Source organism: Crocodylus porosus, unplaced genomic scaffold (genome assembly GCF_001723895.1).
Source record: "Crocodylus porosus isolate Cpor-Errol unplaced genomic scaffold, CroPor_comp1, whole genome shotgun sequence".
Classification (NCBI taxonomy): Eukaryota; Metazoa; Chordata; order Crocodylia; family Crocodylidae; genus Crocodylus; species Crocodylus porosus.
In genome coordinates, this window is record NW_017728909.1 from 51,026,361 (window position 1) to 51,047,152 (window position 20,792).

The following is a 20,792-nucleotide window of genomic DNA, read 5'->3' on the forward strand; positions in this document are numbered from 1 at the left end:
ATTTTAAGAAATGACAGCAAATATAATAAAAAAGATTAAACAATAACACAGTATAATATATCTACAATATAAAATATTGTACAACATACAAAAGTTACACGTTTTAAATTGCTCTGGCCAATTTTGATTTTCACCTCAATGCACAACAATTACAGATAGAGAGAAGCTATCAAAATTGCCACCAAGTAGCCACCAACATTGCACTTGCTGTTTAACAAAATAGAGTTATAAGGATTTTCACATTTTTGAATAGCTTCTCCACAAAAACAAAAAAAAATATCCACCTGAAATTCCATGCATTGTGCATTGGTAAATTTATGTGAAGTGGTGTGGCGGAGAGAAGTTTTAGAGTTACGGGGCTACCTGGCTCCTACTGTTTCTGTTTTGAACTAATCCATGATCAGAAAGAAGTGGCAAAACTGACATAACCAGCTACTGATGGATTCCTGCTAGGGAACTATTAAGAGGTGTAGAAGCAGTGACTGAGAAAATAGCATGGCTGGAGTTCCCTAGGGCTTGTCAGTCCCTACTAGCAGAACGGTCTTTTGTGGGCTGTTGCTAAAAAGTGAAAATTTTGTAAGTCTTTCCATCTTTACCCAGGCTGGAAAGAAAAGTAAAACCTATCTTTGCCTCTGTGCTAAATCACAGCTCAGTGGGACTCAAGATTGTACCCCACAATGCTTGAAAAATTCCAGGTTAATTTTAGGAGCATTTCTCAAAACTTTTAAAATTATATGATTTCTATGAAACAAGTATACATATTGGGGCACTGTTAGCTGAACTCCACTGAAACACATTTTCAACCTTAATACTTTTTTTCTTTGAGAAAGATATGGTCAGCTGAACCTAATCAAGGCAAATGCTAAAAATGCTGTAATTCCCCTGTAATATCACAATAAATAGCAGCAACATTTATTAAAACAGCTTTCATTTTTAATACATAGCTATATAATGAACAAAAGAGCTTATATTTTTGATGATTCCCTTTAGATCATATTGACTTAGATTTCAGAGATTTCATATTAGGGCTGGAAGGGACCTTGTGAGATCATCAGGTCCCAGCCCCCTGCCCAAAGGGCAGGAAGTCAGCTGCTGCCAAAATGATCCCAGCAAGATAAGTATCCAAGTGTTTCTTGAAAGTATCCAGTCATTCACCACCTCTTGGGGAAGTCTGTTCCAGACTCTGGAGACTCAAACGGTAAAGTTTTTCTTTATGTCCAGTCTAAAAGGGTCTTCCAGCAGTTTGTGACCTTTAGCCCTTGTCTTCTTTTGGGGTGCCCTGGTGAATAGACGTTCTCCCAGTTCCTGATGCATACCCCTTACGTACTTAAAGGCTGCCACCAAGTCACCCTCAGCCTTCGCTTCTCCAGGCTGAAGAGTTCCATGGCGCTCAGCCTCTCCTCATAAGACCTGCTCTCTTGTCCTCTGATCAAGCGTGTAGCTCTCCTCTGGGCTCTCTCAAGCTTTTCCACACCCTTTCTGAACCGTGAAGCCCAGAACTGGACACAGTACTCCAGCTGCACCCTCACCAAGGCCAAGTAAACCAGGAGGATAACCTCCTGGGTCTTGCTTGAGATGCATCAGTATATGCAAGCCAGAGTTGTATTTGCTTTGCCAGCTGCAGCATCGCGTTGGTGGCTCATGTTCACCTGGTGGTCAATCATGACCTCCAAGTCTCTTTCAGTTGTGGTGCTAGTGAGTGTAGCACTGCTGAGTCTATAAGTATGATGTGGGTTTTTTCTCCCGGGGTGAAACACCTTGCATTTTTCCATGTTGAATGCCATCAGGTTTTGATCCACCTACCTTGCAAGCCTGTTGAAGTTGGTCTGGATTGCCAGCCTATCCTCTAGTGTGACCACACTTCCCCATAGTTCCCCATAGTTTGATGGGGAATCAAACTTCTCAGAATATACTATAGAGACTGTGTGAAGGAAATGTGTTGATGAAGTAGGAACCTGTGTGCAGTGTTTACATAAACCCAGTTTTTCTAATCATCATATTTCACTTAGTCATTTCAGACGTTTTCTGTAGGGTAACTAGTTGGTTTCACTGTTTGTTATAACTAATTTAATTTCACTCAACTGTCTTTTAAATATCTGATTTCCATGGGCAAGATCTTATACTGGAACTCAAGTGATCTGGATACAAAAGCAGTTCTCTTAGTCAGTTGTCATGCAAATTTTTTTCTCTAGCTCACAAACACTCACATAGTTGAATGTCTGATTTGCTAAACATAAAGGCATAATTTGAATGGGGAAGAGTGTGCGTGGTAGTATGGAGTACCCACACATCTTCTAAGCTTCTTCCTTGTATTCTGGAATCAAACCATTATGTTTTTAAAGTAAATCTATAGCTGTTATGATTGTGAAGAAATCCTTGAAATCATGAATGGAATATAACAATAATGTCTGCTTGAATACTGAAGCCTGAAACAGCAGATCTAAGAGGTGCTAAATGCCCCACTCATATCAGGGAGGTGTTATTTCAGATCTTCAGTTGGAAATCCTAACATATTTGAAAATATAATCACATATATTTTGAAAATAGCTATCAATTTAAGAAAAGGTGGAACCACTAGGTCTTGGGCACACAGCTTGTTTGCACTTGGTCCTAGACACCAATGTAAACTACACAAGATCCAGAGATGGCAGACAAGCAGTTATTCCAATCCAGGTGCACACAGTGGGCACTATCATATGCATTGCCATTAGTTGTTAAAGGTGTCACCACGCCCTGCCTTCTGCCTGACTTCAAACTAACACAGCTAACTACCTTTCACTATTAGTTGGTAAGGAAACAGGAAGTAGTTTATTTGCCTTGAGCAAACAACTGTGTTAGACTAAGCTGCTGACACACAATACCTACACTAGTGTGGTTTACACAGATTTTTCCACAGTAATTCTACACGGGATTCAAGTAAGTTATACTGGTGTAGGGCTTCACTTCATGTATTCTCTCCCTCTGCCCCCATCAGCGTAAACTGATTACATGCATATAAATGCATTTTGTGTTGAAGCACTTAGCTAAACATTGTCCAAAGAACATTTTTGGGAGCAGTGTCCATACTAAGAATTAACATTTGGAAACATCATGCCACTAAGGGCACTTACACGAGTTGCAATAAGGCCCCTGAAAGCACTCTACAGCTATGACAAAGAATACATTCGTGGATACGGAGCACTTTAAAAATGGCCAATTTGCATGAAAAATTAACCCTCGTTAAATCAGCTATTAGCTGACAGTGCTCTAGACCAGAGTGCCTTAGGGAACTTTTGTTCAGGTTCCCTGCGAGGGTTAAATGCAGGTGATTCTGCCTGCATCACATGTGCCTTTGTGTGGCTGTCACAGAGAAGCAAGAGTCTCCTCCTTGTGCTGCAGGGGAGGGAAAGGGAAGGTACCCCTGATGGGGTCCTGGAGGGAGCTGCCCCAGGCATGAGAAAAGGGGGCTCCCTTCCTCTCCCCCCCACCCCTCCCCCATGTTAGCTCTGGCCCTGGCAAAACCCAGCCAGCAGCTGCATGCTGCTGCTGTCAAGAGGCTCAGGCAGGGCATTGGAGGAATGGAGTGCCCCCACCTCACAGGCCTGGCTTGGCTCCCCCCCACAATACCCTAGTCAGGATAACTGTGGGGGCCTGCAAGGTGGGGGAACTCCCCCACCCCACACCCAAACCTCTTGACAGTGCAGCTCGCAGCTGCCAGCTTGGCTTTGCCGAAGCCAGAGCTGGGGTTGGAGGATAGGGTGGAACAGAGGTCCCCACACCTCACAGGTTCCTCCAAAACTACCCCAGCTGGGGTAATGGCTAGCATGCCACAGATTAAGTCCTGGGCCCTCCCTAAGAGCAACTCCAGACCCCTTCTCCTTCCTAATCTGCTGCCCTGTTTTTTGTTCCCTGCCCTGTCTGCTCTGTGCTGCCTGCCCTTTCCTGACCTGTCTTGTGCTACACATAGAGGCTGCCCTTACCATGTCACAGATTGGCCACCCCTTCACTAGAGCATTTTGCCTATATTATTCACCCATTTTTTACAGCTGTAATTCTTTCCATACATAATCAGGTCAGTTAGATATGTAGTAATTTTGGTCAAGCTGGGATTTAAATGTAGCCGCTTATACTATATGTATAAAGAAAAAATACAATTACTGATCTATTAAGACACATAGTCCTGAAGTACTCAGCCACTGTGATGCAAAAATAGAGAAACTGATTACTTGTTTTTCAGTGAGTCGTATTTGTAAATAACTTCTTAATATGATAAGCCAAAAAGATGACATGACAAATGTAAACTGCAGAGTATAAAAAAGTAATATGAAATATTCAAGTGTTATAAGAGACTAAGTTTTTTAATTTTTGTTACTATTTTTGTTGCGCTTAAAAATGTAAAGCAGCAGTTTACTATTACAACTTACAAAACAATGTACAATTACAATAAATACAAACTGCTATTAAAAACCTATTATATTAAATTATGACTTAGTCAGACTTAAACTTTCCTGGTGAAACCCTGGTCTCCTTGAAATCAGTGGCAAAGCTCTCTTGACTTATATGAGCTATAATTTTACTTGATTCCTTTTTGTTCTCATACAGTGTCCAGTGCATACGGAGGAATATTTGTCAGGAAAGTTTTTTCACACAAAAGGCCCAAGGAGCTGAGCTCCTCAGGCTAAAAACAGAAATCAGATTTCTCTCAGAACAAAGGTTTTATTTCTGGGATCCTAAAGCGGTACAAGCCTATTGTCCCACATTTTAAGTCCCTCTGAGAAAACACTCTCCTCCACCATCTCCTCCCCACCCCCTCAACAATCATGGCTAATTTGAGATAATTCCCACACAAATTGCATGTGTAAATTATTGCCCTGTACCAGCTTTGATGCAAGTCAAAGCCTTTGCTACTTCCTTGCAGCTTCTTGGGGACATGGGGGAGTGGGTGTTTGACCCTAGGAGACCCTCCCAAAACCAGAGCCTGGCCAACCAGTCGTATTCTGGCTGCTGGCCAGGCTCTGTGCTGCAAGAGTGCTGCAGCTGCAGCTCCTGGAGGCCCCCAGGCCCCCAGGTAAGGCTGCTGGGGCCACTGGAGTTGCTGGCCCCAGCTTCCCCTACCCCACCCTGGGCAACATGCCACACTCTAGAGCATAGGCAGAGGAAGAAAATTTGTGGAGAGGAGGCTGAGTGCGTGTGCACCCCTCAGAGAGGAAAGTCTGTGGGGGAAGGAACAGGGGGAGGGGAAAGGGCCATGGGAAGGTGGGGAGAGGTAATAGGGCAGGCTGGGATTGGGCAGGAATTGGGAAGGAGCAGAGCTAAGCCAGGATCGGGATCAAGGCCAGAGCCAGGTTGGGGGCCCACTGTGCCTGCCCCTTCCCCTGCACCCAGGGTCATTGCCTAGCACCCCCCACACCAATGAATTCACCACCACCTAGCCCTGTACCTTCCCCAGCTTCTTTCCTGTACCACCCAGAGGGGACCTAGAGCCAGAGTGAGGCCAGCCTCAGCTGTGCTGCTGGGCCGGAGCTCCTGGGACCCCTGTGCCCACCCCACCCCACCCCAAGTTGGGGTGGGGCACAAGATGAAGTCATGACTCATCCTGGGGGCGCAGGGAGGGGGGGTGGCTCCCAGGCCTGTCCCTAGGCTGGGGCGAATCAGGGTGACTGCCCCAGGTCCCGCATTTTGGAGGGCCCCACAGAGCCGAGCAGAGCAGCAGCAGCACGGAGCTGGGCGGAGTGGTGGCTCAGCGTCCAGCTGCTCGCTGCCCCCCACCCCCCACCTGCTGGCACCACCACTACTGCCAATAGTGGCAGCAGCTTCTTCAGGTCTGGGGTCCGTGGGAACAGAGTGGGAGCAGGGACCCTCATGGGCTGATTTGCCCCAGGCCCTAACCCTGCTCGGGTCACCTCTGGTGGCTCCCACCACTGCACACATCCCATTTTTCCATGATTAAAATGAAATGCCATTATATATATATAGGTATCAGTTGAGCACAATGTTTTATTGATATATTCACAATTTTAATGCAATCTGAAAGACTACTAGTGCCTCAATCATTACAATAAAGTACATTCTAAATACCTATAAATTTTGGCATTTGCTTTTAGTTTTATTATAGGAAATCAGAGCTCCCACTGCCCCCTTTGCTCACCAGGATGTGGGTCCAGCTGTGGCTGTGCCCAAAGCTAATTTGTGGTGCTGAGCAGCACTGATATGCCAGTGCCCTGCCCCTGCCATGCCCTTGCCCCTCACTCCCAACCTACAGTCCTCCCAATGCCCCTTACTCCTGACCCTCAGCCCCTGCCTTGCCCCCACTCTCTCTCTCCTGGCAGCAGATCCCACCATGCACCAGGATATGGGTCTAGCTGCAGCTGCCCCACCTGTAGTTGTTCCTCATAGAGATAATGGAGTCCTCATGGGACTCCACCTATGACTGGACCAAAGGTATTGAAGGCTATACCTTGTACATGAGGGATTGTGTTGCAAGGAAGGGCGGGGGTGTAGCTCTCTATATGAAGGATCAGTACACTTCCCTACAAGGAGAGATTGGCACCCAAGAAGATGCTCTATTCAAGCTGGATAGGCATATGGCTGCGGTCATCTGACCCCCAGGCAGGAGGCTGGACTCGATCTGTTGAGGTCCCTTCCTAGCTTAGCATCTATGAATCTAAGAAGGGCAACTTGTGACCCTCTGGGTTAGAATACGGGAAGAATGTGGTGAAGGGGATATAACTGCAGGAGTCTGTCACAAACCTCCTAACCAGGAGGAAGAGCTTGAACACAAATTTGCTAGGAAACTGGCAGAGGCTGCGTGCTCTCGGTGCATGGTCATCATGGGCGACTTCAACCACCCTGACATCTCATGGAAAGAGCATTCATCCAAATCTGGTCGATCATGAAGCTTCTTCACTTGCACTGATGAGCTCTATTTGACTTAAGAAGTCTATGGGCCAACAAGAGGTAAGGTGCTGCTGGATCTGGTACTGGTCAAAGGGGGATGGAAGTCGAGAACTACGACTAAGGAGGATTATGCAGCACTGACCCACACCCATAGGGAGCAGACTGTAGCAGAGCACTAGGATGCTCGCTACTAGCAACAGTAATAAGGACAGCTGCCAATTAATAGGGCAGCACAGGTGAGGGATGCTAGGGCAACTAATGTTGGTCAGCTGGCCAGGAGGGGGGCAGGGCCGGGCCTGTATAAGCAGCCCAGGCCAGGGCCTAGGAGGGAGGCAGTTCCCCTCTGGCAGGAGCAGGAGCAGGAGCAGGAGCAGGAGCAGGAGCAGAGCAGAGCAGAGCAGAGCAGAGCAGAGCAGCCCGGGTCGATGGTTGCAGCCTGACCACTCTGACCGGCTGCAATGATGCAGGGGCAAAGAGAACTCTGACGGGGGTAAGACAGAGCCACCATAGAGTGGAGCTGGGTTTATGAGCTCGGGGGCTTATGGTTGCGTTATGAGCCGGTAGGCTTCTTGTTTATGTTGCAGCCGCTTGGTTCATGGTTTCGTTATCATTACACCGGAGGACTGGGTGAGGCTGTAGGGGTGTGAGGAGGCCTCACGGGAGCTCCCCAATAATCTGGGGGTTCCTGGTGCCCAGCAGGGCACAGCTAGCGGTGCCAGGCGGGCACAGCTGTTTGCACCAGTGGCACGCGTATCGAGGGGTGTTGACCCTACCCTGTGGGGCGAGACTAGAGAGAAGCCCTATTAGGGCAAAGGACCGAGATGGTGGTCCTGGGGGCCAGGCATGGCTGCGGCCACCTGAGCCCCAACCAGGATAGGACCAGGAGAGAGTCCCGGAGGGCTCCACAGTGCTGGGGACTCTAGTGCCACAGTGGGCACAGCGAGCGAGCGCTGGAGAGGCGCTCGGTGTATAGGGATTGAGACCCCAGCCCATGAGGGCGGTATTTTGCCCAGTGGGGTAAGCGACCTAGGAAAGGGTCAAGGGGCCAGGCATGGCTGCGGCCACCTGAGCCCCAAGCATGGGAAACGTGCGGCATAGGCCCCAGAGGGGGCAACGGGCGCGAGAGGCGCGGCATAGGCCCCAGACAGGGGGCGCTGGTGGTGAAACCAACTCAGGGGCGCTGGGTAGGGCGCTGAAGTGTAAGGGCTTGATAACGCCCAGGAATAGCTGCAAGGCTTGGGGCGTGCTGAAGGGGAGGTTGGAGGCATGCATTGCCCATAAGTCTGGGGGTGCTGGAGCACCCCACTTGGAACGGAGGTAATACCAGCGCAGTGTCAAGGTGGAAGTAGGCAGCCTCCCTTACTGAACTTTATAAGATCAAAGACGTGGCGGGCGAGAAGAGGGTGCTGGGCCACCTTTAATTGACACGACAGGGGGCACTAGCGGGATCACAGCCGCCCCTGCACCCACTCCGTGACACAGACCAAAAAAGCCAAGGCTGAAACTGAGCTCAAACTGGCTACAGGAATCAACAACAATAAAAAGTCCTTCTTCAAATATGCAGGAAGTCAGAAAAAAAGCAAGGGCAACATTGGACCCTTTCTGAACCAAATGTGGCAGCTGACAACTGACATCCAGGAAAAAGCTAATCTCCTCAATTGTTACTTTGTGTTGGTTTTCCACCAGTGCAAGGGGACCACCCTGCCTGACAGGACACAGGACTGCCAGGGTAAGGGCGATCATACATCTATAACTGGGGAAGATCTTGTGAGGGAACAGCTTGAGAGGCTGGACATCCACAAGTCAGTTGGCCTGGATGGGATGCAGTCAAGAGATGGGATGCTAAAAGAGTTGGCTGACATCATAGCATGGCCAATGGTGAGGATATTTGAGAACTTCCAGTGCTGGGGAGCAATGTTCCTTCTAAGGTGTTGTGATCCATGAGTGCGCCCCTTTGGTCTGTGAGTGCGTCGCTTCAGTCTGTGAGGGCGCCGCTTTGGTCTGTTCATGAATTAGTTCTGGCTCCCCCTTTCGGCACACGCTGTTTTGGCCTGCCCCATGGTATAAAACAGTATAACAACAGAAGATGATTATTTATTTAACTTAAAGAAATAAACTAAAAACCAATTATTACATTTGGATTCAACTGGAAGGCCAATAATTGGAAGTTGTCCCTGGGAAGAGCCCAGGCCCCTCCCGAGGCACACCAGACAGCCAAGTGAGGGCACTTGAGTAGCACCAGTAAATACTTCATCTCTTTATTATGGGAGTCTTCACTCAGCCACGACCATGATATCAAATTTTTAATAAAAGGAGTCAGCTTCAGTGGAGAAAAGGTTCTCTAAAGGGCAACACTGATGCTTAAAGCACCAGTGATAGGCACTGTGGAAAAATTTAGGATAGATCCTCCCCGTTCAAACATTACAATTTAAAAAATACCACTCATTTATTCTTCCTCTCTGTGAAAATAAGTTAATATGCACAAGCCGTTCGCAGCTGATTTAAAAAAAAACATGGAATGATGAGAATTTTAGGCATGAAAAAAACCACACTGGCTGGCACTAAAGGAATGAGTAATTGGATGTATGTTTACCGAGATATAGGACATTTATCAAAAGACAAACGTCCCTGAAAAGTGTTCTAGTGCAGGCTGTAACCAAGGATACATGTTTAGAGTGATATTTTGACCTTTCTCAGCCAAAACATTTTCTTGAACATCCTAAAAAATAAAAGAAGAGATGGGCCTGAAACAAAACCACAGATCCATACCTTCTCAGCCTTCTGTGTCCTCTGTATCATCTCAGACTGGGGTAAATATCTGGCATTTGAGGGACTCTGCTTTGAAACTTGAAAAAAGGTAACACCTCTTAGCAGCTCATGGCTCCTTCATGGTTCCTCAAGGCATTTTGCTTGCATCAGCCAGAATGCCCTTGAAGCTCCTAATTGGCATTTATTGCACAATCCCTAGGGGTGCCTAAACTCGAGCAGCAAGGCTGATCCAATGTGCTGGAATTCTAGCACATTGGAATAGACTTAATTGATAGAGTCTGCTGGAGCGTGGCCATTCCCGTACTCCAGCAGCCTTCTGTGTCCTCTGTATCAGCGCCCCTGCACTTAAAAATGGCGGTGGGGGCGCTTGACCTAAAGCTCATGGAACAAGCCATAGTTCAAGTGCCCCGCTGCCATGTCTAAGCTCAGGGATGCTGATAGACAAGATGTGGTGACACTTTAATTAGAGCAGTTCTCAGAGCCTCTCTAATTAAACTGCTTCTCTCCCCACCCCCAGAGCATGTGTAAAAGTGCCCTGTGAGTTTTCCTACTGTAGCCTGAAACCATAATGTATTAGTCACTTAGGCTGTGAATAGACATTACCCGTGTGCCACCATAAAAAACTTTATGAAAGCACAAGCTGTAAGTGAACAATTGTCCTTGCCTCTTGACACACTTCAAGTGCCCAAAAATGTTTTTGAGACAATACTTCACCATAGTTTTTTTTATGCCTTATCCCCAGGGATGAATGTTTACTTATGGCATGATCCCCACAGCCCAGGGATTCCCTTGCAGAGACATTCCTGGGGTGCATGCTTGCAGCATGAGAAGTACACCCTGGGCTTTCTCCTGCAGGGATTCCAGGGCATTTCACACTGCAAGGAAGAGAACCCCCATGAGGTTCCCCAGGTCAGGTTCCTGAAGACTCATGAGCACCAGAGGCCTGATCCCATGGGCAATGGGCTAGGTGATGTCTGTACCTGCCAGTCAACCAAATCAGCTTGCTGGGACACATCCTGGCAAAACTGATTCCACTACAAAAACATTACCTGCTTGTAGCCTTAGTAATCTGGGACCAGTTCTCAATGTGGGAGGAAAGAGAAGAGTGCAGGCCACAAGGAGTCTCCCCATTCCATTTGGATGTGCCTGTGCATTGCTTGCCATTACTTCCCAGCATAGGCATAAAGTGGGAAATTCTGTACACTAGATGTTGGCAGCACGCAGAGCAGCAGCTGTAGCCAGGCTCTGGCAATGGCCACATCAGTGGTGCAGCAGCTGCTATTTTTTGTGCCCCTCCCCAAGTCAGTTCCTGAGCCTGGTGTCCTGAATCCCCCCTACCCACTTCAGTTACAGTATTTCCACTACTTCCCAGTGCCACTCATGCTTATGATCCAAAAGTTGGAATGGTGGGGAGAATATTAATCTGCCCAGTTTTTTTCTTCACTGGCTTATGGACGTAACTGGCTTTTTCAAGGAAAACAGACTCCACCCTCTGAAGAAATGATGTGCCAGGCACGTTCCCCCAATGACTCAGGAAGGATTGTGCAACTTGACTAATGAAGCTAAGCTTGGTTGCTTGTTCCTTTCAGTCTTAACAACAAGCTTTTATTGTATTATGTTTTCAAGGCTATTGCTACAAGGTCTACAGACTTAACATTATTTTAAATTAAGACTGGGATTTGCTTTCATTGGCCATGTTAAAAAATGGTTCCATTTGTATTCTGTAGAAGTAGCTGTTATAAAAAAAATCAAGTAAGAACAAACCTTCCAGACTGCAATTCAAATGTAGATGGAAGGGTCTTTCTCTGTGTGCTTGTGCAAAGCAAAAGGGAAATTTGGGTGGAGTTAAGATGTTCAGTAGTGCTCCAGCAATCTGTCACATTCAGACCTTACATTTAACTTATACTGTATCTACTGTATTCTCTCATTCCAAAGGGTTGTCATATTACTTTGAACTTCTTACAGATCATGCAGGCTAAGTACAGCCAGCCAAAAAGCTGAGGCTGAAGAGATTCAGTCTTCGCAGGTTAGTCTAAGCTGCAGAGACTAAACCAATAAGTAAACGAACACACATTTACTTTTGATTGAGGAAATGAAGCCACATGCCTGCAGTGGGTTAAGCCAGAAGCCGGAGTGGGAAGAAAGCACTCGAGCATGCCTGTCAGCCACTGGCAAAGTGGGGGAAGACAGAAGCTCTCCAAGACTTTTCCCCACTCCCTGCTGGAGCAGAGAGGGCGTGACCAGGCCCTAGCCCATGCTCTGCCTGGAGAGGGGCAGGAGAAGGGAAGGTAGTGGCACTGAATTCATAAAAGCTTGTACAAGAATAGTTCTTTCCCTGAAAATCTATAAATTGAAGAACTATAAACACAGCATGGGCTGTGTGTTTGCTTACTCTTTCTGCTGCTCTCAAGGTCTCTGGGATTTGCAGTCCAGGTTCAGAGCAGCAGGACTCTGCAGGGTTGCTCGTCTCTTGCTCTTCCTGCTTCCAGGTGCCTCTGGGATTTGTAGTCTACAGTTGCAACTATCACAAAAGTAAGCAGGCAGAGCAGCTCTGTACTTGGGGGAAGGCGAATTCAACCTTCCTTCCTAGCCCCAGATCCCAGCTTGGGTTTGCCAGGGGAGGGGCAGTGAGGCCAGTGAGCCAGCCCTCACTGCTCTGGCTAGGGAAAAGAGGGACAGAGACACTCCTGCTCTCTGGAGCAGAGAGCAGACCAGAGCCCAGCACAGGAATGCAAAGCTTGAACCAGGAAGAGGTCTAAGACAGAAGTTGTATAAACCGGTTTGAGCTCAAACAGTTAAGTCTGATACTACATTCAACCAGGTTTATCTTAAACCAGTTTCAGCCATTTTAAAACTGGTTTATGTGCACTGAACTTCTATCGTGTTACAGGTTTAAACTGGTTTCTGATCACTTAAACTAGTTTATGTGTAATTTCTGTCCCTAACCACAGAGTTTAGGTTCTCAGTCAGTTCTCTGACATTACCACAGACAATAGCTGGTGCTATAGGATGCCATGGAATCTCTACCACTGCATGAAATACTTGTTTATTAGTACGCTTATTTTCCTTGGAACTCTATTTGGAGAGGCCACAGTCCTTTTAGTTATCACCTTTTGCCACATTCATCACAGTGTCCTTTCTGTTTCTCTGCCAATTTCTATAAGAACTTTCTAAATTCTTAGTACCATGAAAGAAAAATTATTTCCCTGGTATCCAATGTTTGCTTTGTATTCCTATACTGTTTCTCTGTAGATTTTTGGCAGTATTTCTTTTACATTTTAACAGGTATTGTATACTGTTTATTTGGGTAATTCTTAAGAACTGGTTTATGATGTTTGTTATTTGCCTATATATCGTACACTTCTGACACTAAGAAACAGCAATTGAGAGAGAAAGTGTGTGCATTCTACATGACAAATATCCCCCTTATTCACAATAAATAGAGCCTGGCTTAAATCATGATTTAAAGCATTCCCCAGCCAGCAGCAAAAGATTAGCATCCCAGGGGAGGTGGAGAAGGGGTTGCAAAAGGGACAGGGGGAGGAAAGAGATTGGGGAGGGATAGGTAAAGGGTTGTTTGCTCCTCCATGGAGAAAAACTGGGGTGAGGGGGCTTCAGAGCACCTGGGGGCTGCCTTGGCGGATGGCCCTGGCATCAGGTAGGGGAAGGGTTGTTTGCTTCTCTGGGCAGGAAAACTGGGGTGCTAGGGGTTGGGGCAGGGAGAGAGAACACACAAGAAGAGAAGCAGACACCACAGCTGGGAGAAGTGGCAGTGGAGCAGCAACTGGGTCAGAAGCACCAATCTGCCTCAAATCTAAGCTGGGTTCGTCTGGCCCACCACTGAAAAATTTGCTGACCACTACTATAGTGACTTTCTCTGTATACAATATACAACCACTACTGCTGATTGAATAGTTTTGTTGCAAAGGAACAGTTCATTAAAGAAGGAAAGCAATGGAAGTTTATAATATTCTCATTGACAATGCAGTGATGGGAAACCAATTTTTTTAAAATTAAATAATGAATATCTTCCTAAATCAACCATAATATGGCCTTCTTTATTATTTTTTTAATTTTAATATGAGAAACATCACTTAAATCCTAAATTCCTAAATAAATTGCTTTACTTATTTTAATTTCTAAAACATCCCCTTAATCTGAATCACCAAGTTTTAATGTGTTGCAGTACTGTACATCTAGTAGTCTCACTGAACAGAACGATGAATGCATGACCATTAAGACTCGCACTCATTGTCAGTTTAGCAGAAAATGTTCCTTGATTTCCGTACAGTGGTATAAAAATTGTGTTTGGGAAATCTGTACCATGACAATAGTCAAGGTATAACTGGGAATTTTGGTGTCCTGGTCCAGAGGAGGATGCCAAGTGCCAGAGAGTGGTAGTGGGGGCTGACCACCTACCTCTTCACACAGGGTTGCTGCAGGCTGTTGTTGCAGTGTCACAAGCTTCCTGGAGACTGCCATTCTATTGTCCCATCTAAACTGAGGCCCATGGCTGATGCCTCATTCACCCACCCCTATTGATAACAGGCACATTATAAGACCCAGAACAGAAAAAGAAATTAAGGCTCTCTGGCTGAATGCTGCTGTGCACTTATGCAGATATTATATTGTAAGGGTGCAAACCTGCACTCCCTGACCACCAGTACCTTTTTTAGCTGAGGTGCAGTTCATGTGGTCCTCACTCAGCCCAGGAGGAGATAGACAAGATCTTGGTAGGGAATAGCAAGACTGATTCACACTATGCCAGATAGTGTGGGGAAAGACTGGATGACTGCGGTTACTTTGTAGAAGGAACCATCACATGAGAAAATGCCCCATACTTAGGACTTCACAACTCTGTGGATCCAGATCCACAGACCAGCCAGATTACTGCCACCAACAACAGTCAGGCATCCAGCAGAAACAGGAGAACAGTAAGCACGCATTCCTTTGCATAACCTATTATTGCATGACCAGATATAATCAACTGGTATAGGCAGATGTAGCCAAATAGCTTTTTCTAGTTCTGCAATCCCTCCTTCTAGGGTGCAGCCTCCCTTTGTGTGTGCAAGATGGCAACTGCTGATTCCAGTTTTTGAAAGTACCCCCACTTTCCTGATTCTCTCCCATTTTTCCAGTTGAGCCAAGACCCACAACACTGTGTTGCACCATCTGTTTGAAATCCTGCCAGTGAACCTCTTCAACTATTTCCTCCTTCTTCCCAGAAACCATGCACTTGGCGCATGTTCTAACCATGGGAAATTAAAACAAAAATTCCAAAAGACTTGTCCCCACTGTGGCTTAAGGTTTATTGAGCAAGGCGCCTTCAGAGGATTTTGCAACAGGGAATCAATACAGCACCTGCTCCAACATGTGGGGCTCCACCTTCCACCTGCTCAGCTGCCTACAGGTGGCTGCTTCATCATGCTGGGCAAGTGGAACTGGTGAAAGGTGACTGGGAGCTGAAGCAGAAGCCTGGAATGGGGCAGCAGAGTTAGGAGGAGGAGGAGCCACTGGAAGCAGGGGGAGCCAAGCAGTAGGGCTGTGCAAAGCTTTGGTCCCTGATTCAATTTGGTGGAGATTTGGCCCAATTTGGTGGCTGAATCTCCAAATCTGAATCAAAGGACCCTTTAATCTCTCAGAATTGACTTGGAACCCTCTGAATTGATTCAGAGAGATTCAGAAATATTCAGTGATTCAGAAAAAGACACAGCTTTACATGTTTTTTCTACATACCTCTAGATGGCAGGCAGTGTGGCAGGGCACCAGTGGTGCCTGCCACTTTAAGGGCTAAATCAAGCACTCAGCAGGTGTTTGATTACGGCGGCCACTTTAGAACTCTGGCCACCTATATAAACAAGAGCAGTGTGCTGCTGGGAGCTAGGCAAGAAATATTGCCTGGCTGAGTTGCCAGGAACATCTTGCAGGTAGGAGCAGGAGGCTCTGGTCCTGGGCATGACCTAAAACTGCATCCTGCTGGGAGTGGGTGTCCTGGTGGGGCTCCCAGTGGCATGGGGGCCTCCAGGGAAATGCCAGGCCAGTTACCACCCCAGTGAAAGGCAGATAGGGGCACCTTAACCCCAGCTCTCACCTTTGGGTGGGTTATAAGATCCATCTAATCCAGGGCAGGCCAGGTAAGCTTTTCGAAACACCTGAGTCTGCTGGGGTGAGTGACCCCTGCAGGGCCAGCCATGCTTCATGAAGCACCTGAGCCAGGAATGGGGGACCCCAATCCCTGAGTGTAGGCAGGTTGCTTAGCCCTAACCTGAGGGATGCCCATATAGAGCAGAGCAGAGCAGAGAAGCTTGGGGTCCCAACTGGCCTGAGGTGGGGCCAGAGCTTAAAGGGAAGCCAAAGATCCCAAGGAAAGGGCCACAGCTAATGGGTGAAGGGAACGGTTGAGTTGGCTGCCTGAGATGCCATCTGAGAGACTTGGGCCGTGATGTAGGGGTGGAAAGCAACTGTGGATACACCTCAATATTGGAGTGGGGGTTATAATGGGCAGCCTCCCACCTAATTATTACATCAATATCATTACATCAAGACGTGGCAGGCATGTGAGGCGGGTGGCTGACCTGTATATGGGGCAGGCTGGTGCTTGCACCAGGCATGAAAGCTTGCCCTTGTCACAGATGGCTCATGAATGCTGCAGTGCTGAGGCGCATGGAGTGTCCCACAGGAGCATGGGGCGCTCCCCAGCACACTTGGCAGCAGACCCAGAAGTGGACCAGAAGCACTTCCAGTCCACTTCCAGGTCTGCCAGGGAGCATGCAGGAGTCTCCTCCACATCCCCCTGGCTCAGCGACTGGTGCCCCCTGGGTTGGGGGGGCACCTGGGGTCCCCCTGTGGCCAATTGCTGAGTCGGGAGAGCATGGAGGAGCCCCCCCAGCATGCTCCCCGGCAGACCTGGAAGTGGACTGGAACTACTTCCAGTCCACTTCTGGGTTTGCTGCCGAGCACGTGCAGGGTCCCCCAACACTCTTGTGGGATGTTCCATCCACCCTAGCATCACGGCATTCACAAGCCATGCTGGTACCTTGAGGTATGTAGAAAAAACATTTAAAGCTGTGTCTATGTCCAAATCGCTGATTCTCTGAATCAGTATCAAATCTTCAGATTCAGCTGAATCGAATCTGGCACACTGATCCAAATCAACAAATCGAATCACTGTCCCTTATTTGGGGCAAATCCAAATTGAATAGGGCCTGCTTTGCACACCCCTACCAAGCAGTACCCAGGCAGCTGTAGCAGCAGGCGCAGGCCCACCAGGAAGCTGTGTGCACTGGCCGGGACCACCTCAGTGATGTTGGTAGGCATGAGGCAGGTGCAGGTGGGAGTGGGTGGTGCTGAGCCCCAACTGGAGCACTATGGGGGCAGTGCAGGCCAGATACAATCAGTTGACAGGCTGGATCCAGCCCACAGGCCATATTTTGCCTACCCCAGTCTATAGTATATTTTATTAATTGATCTCAAAGCCATTTAAAGGCTACCTAACTTGGACTCATAATAAACATAAGGATTTATTAACATTAGCATCATTCCCATTTTACAGGTATGAAAACACTTTGGTAAGAGAGGCAGACAAGGCAATATTTTCAAAGATGCACATTTGTTTGAAGAACCAGCTTTTTGGGGGCCCTCTCAAGACACCCAATGTCTGTTATTCTGAGGTACTGAGAACCTACAACACCCACTGAAGTTACCTGGAGTTGTGGCTGTTCCCCACCTCTGGAAATCAGCAAGTCAAGCACAACTAAGCCAAGACTTCTGAAACTAAGTCTAAATGACTGGTTCACTGTTACCTGGGAGCTATTTGGGTTCTATTCCGAACCCGGACTACAACCCAAATAGCTTCTGTTTTAATTACAAGACTGAGGATCTTTCTTAAAAGCACAAATGCATTCAGTTTACTTCTTTGGTCAGTCAGTCAGTTAGAAATCAAAACACCTGCCAGGGATTGTCTGTGATTTTTTTTTCTTGTGTTAAATCTTCCTCTTTAACACTGAAGGCATTAACAGTAATGCCTTTACATAGTTTGTCTCTGGGAAGGCAGTTAATATGCATTTCCTGCTTCGACCTAGCTAAAAAGCAATTTAATGAGATTTGACCGCTATGTTTGGTTTACAGGCCAAAGGCTGATTAGTGAACTAGCAACATACTGAGCCCCTCTCTAAGCCTGACTTTTATTGGCTTCATATTGATATACAAAAGAAAAATATTAAGGCCCAACTTTTAGTGAAATGTGCATGATTCCACACCTGCACTTTCACAAACAGTTACCTTTGTACATGCAGTTGGTTGTGTGCCTAACTAGCTGTTTGCATGCACAATTACCTGATTTGCACATATTACCATTGTAACTGGGCATGCAAATATAGATACACAGTTGTGCACAGATCATAGACTAACCTTTCTGGAAATCTGAACTTTGAATTTAAACTACTTCTGATGCTTACATTATAAAATAATATTTTCCATCTCCAGATCTGACTTCTTGTTTTCTTGTAACCATTAAACATTAATCTCTTTTTCTAAAGCCTATAGTGGTCGATATGTTCTGCGCAAAAGGGATTATATCACCATTTGTATGTGTAAAATATATTCAATAAAAACATTTCTGGACTGTACAACAATTCCTAAACCTCTATGGAACAGATTTTTAGATTTGGACCATGTTAGGCAATGGAAATAAAAGGGTTACAGTAGAATCCATCTATAAAAATTCTGCACTAAATCAAACTATGTGGAATGTAACAGTTGCTGCCTTGGTGAGTGTCAGTGCTATTTGCTGATGCAGCTCACTGCATCTGAACCACCACAAGGGAGACATTCCAAGAGCACTGTGTTCAAGCGTCTCTTGGATGAAATCCATAAAAGAGCAGGCATGAACTTAGTAATAAATCCTACAAACATGTATGCCAGTGCCATGAAATAATCTCAGTAGTATTGTCCATAGTTGTAATTAAAGTGACAGAAGAAATCTATGTGGCTTCCAGTAATATTTTTCATTCTTCAATTATAACTGATCAGAGGCAACCAATTAAGAGATAATAGAGTTGTATGCAGAAGTGATCAGGTTTTAAAGTTAATTTATTTTCAGTCATCTCTATTTAATAATGGATTATAAATGACTGCTTTTCTCCTGATAAAAGCTGAACCATATAATAACTTATATGTTAATTACGGTTTGAGGTTACATGGATATGCTGTCTTTACACACAAATAGGGCATAGTCCTGCATGCTGTTGAGTGAAGACGCTGACTGCCCTCATCTCCCACTGGAGTAAATGGAAGCTGAAACAAAATGCTTAGCACCTTGCAGGTATAGGGCCATCAATCCCTTTTAAGTGAGTAGGAGTTTTAACTGGAAAGTCTCTGCTAAACGATGTGGAATGTCTGCAGCCTGAGTTTACACAGCCCTGAGTCAATCAGAGTTGAAGGCCCCTTGAATTTTGGAGGATTGGCTCCTTTGCTGGATAACAATAAACACCTTATTTATTGCATCTTTCCAGAAGATGGATCAGTAGAATATGTAATCTTCACTCTTGTCATCCCACTACAACTATTACCTGCACAGATTATTGCAGGAGCAATGCATTTTGAATCAATCATGTGACTGTCAGCAACACAGCATTCCTAATCTCTCCTGGCAACTCCAAAATAGATTCTGAGGGCTGAGTTTCATGACAGTATAATTCACAGACCTCACATCAAGGGATGCCTACAAGTTAAAAATATTTTGCCAAAAAAAAATCACCAGATAGTATGTAAATTTAAACAACACAGGATCAGCAGTAAACCAATGTTTAAAAATAAATTGGATGGCATTAAAAATAATTTGTTTGAAATCCTAAATAATTAACAGCATGCACAAGTAGACCTAAAAGTGACAAACAAATAAATTTTAAGATGAACATGACATCAGCTTGTGATGTCATGTATTCCATAATATGCATTTCCCTTACAACTGTTACCTTTACTAAGAAGTAAATGTTTTCGATCTGAGCCTTCAAGAGGCCAAGAAGCGCCATTCTACAGGAAGGGCCATTCCAGCTAGGGACAGACATTTAAAAAGTCTGAGCCGGAATTGATTCAATCTTTGCAGGTTAGTCTCACCTGGCTAGGCTAAATCAATTTGTAACTGTATAGATATCCTAGACATGCATGCTGAGCTGATGTCGGGGGGCAGGGCCAGCCCCTGGCAGGATTTTCTGTTTAGGGAGAGGTTCCCCCCACTCCTGACCAGCCCAGCAGGGAATTGATAACATAGTGTTTATCACCCCTGGATGTTACCAGCTACCTGCTGATTCTGCCTTTGTCCCATCTGCCACAGCACAGACCGTAGACAGCATGTGGTCTGCTAGCTAATACACAGACACCTCTTAGCAAGGCAGAGGGGAGGGAGGAATTCCTGTTTAGCAGGGAGTAGCCTGCAGTCTCTGCTGGAGCTCCAGCTAGGGAGCAGAGGGGAGGGGCCAGTTCTGCTGTGGAGTAGAGAGCTTCACTCAGTCCAGAGAGCATGCCGGGATGCTGGAAGAGTCTGTTTTAACTTAAACCAGCAAGGGGTCCGGGACACACATTGCATAAACCAGTTTGACCCAAATCTGATACTGCATTCAACAAGGTTTACCTCAAATTGCTTTCAGGCATTTTCAAACTGGTTTATGTGCACTGAACATCTGTTCTGTTACAGGTTTAAATCAATTTCTGATCACTTAAACTAGTTTATGTGTAATGTCTGTCCCTAGCTTCCTTGCACAGGATATTGTTTGTAGGAGGAGAAACAACATCACTACCTCACCATCATGGAGAATGGGCTTGGCCCACCCCACTGTCACGCACCGTTGGACAGGAGCCATGGGTGGTGGCAGGAGCTGTTGCAGTCCTGTCCAAAGGCATGCTAGTGGGTTGGGCCAGGCTGGGCTGGGCCAGGGTGGGTTGGGCCCATTCTCCATGCACAGGCCGTGGGTAAGGCAGCACTGTAGCAGGCACAGCCTGGCTGGCTGCTAGCACTGGGTGTGTGAGGTGTGGGAGGTAGTGGGGTTTATGGGGGAGGGGGTTTGAGTAGAGGCCACCACATGCCTGCCTCCCACCTGCCATATCTACTCCCACATCCCTCCCACACATCCCACATGCGTCCAACATCC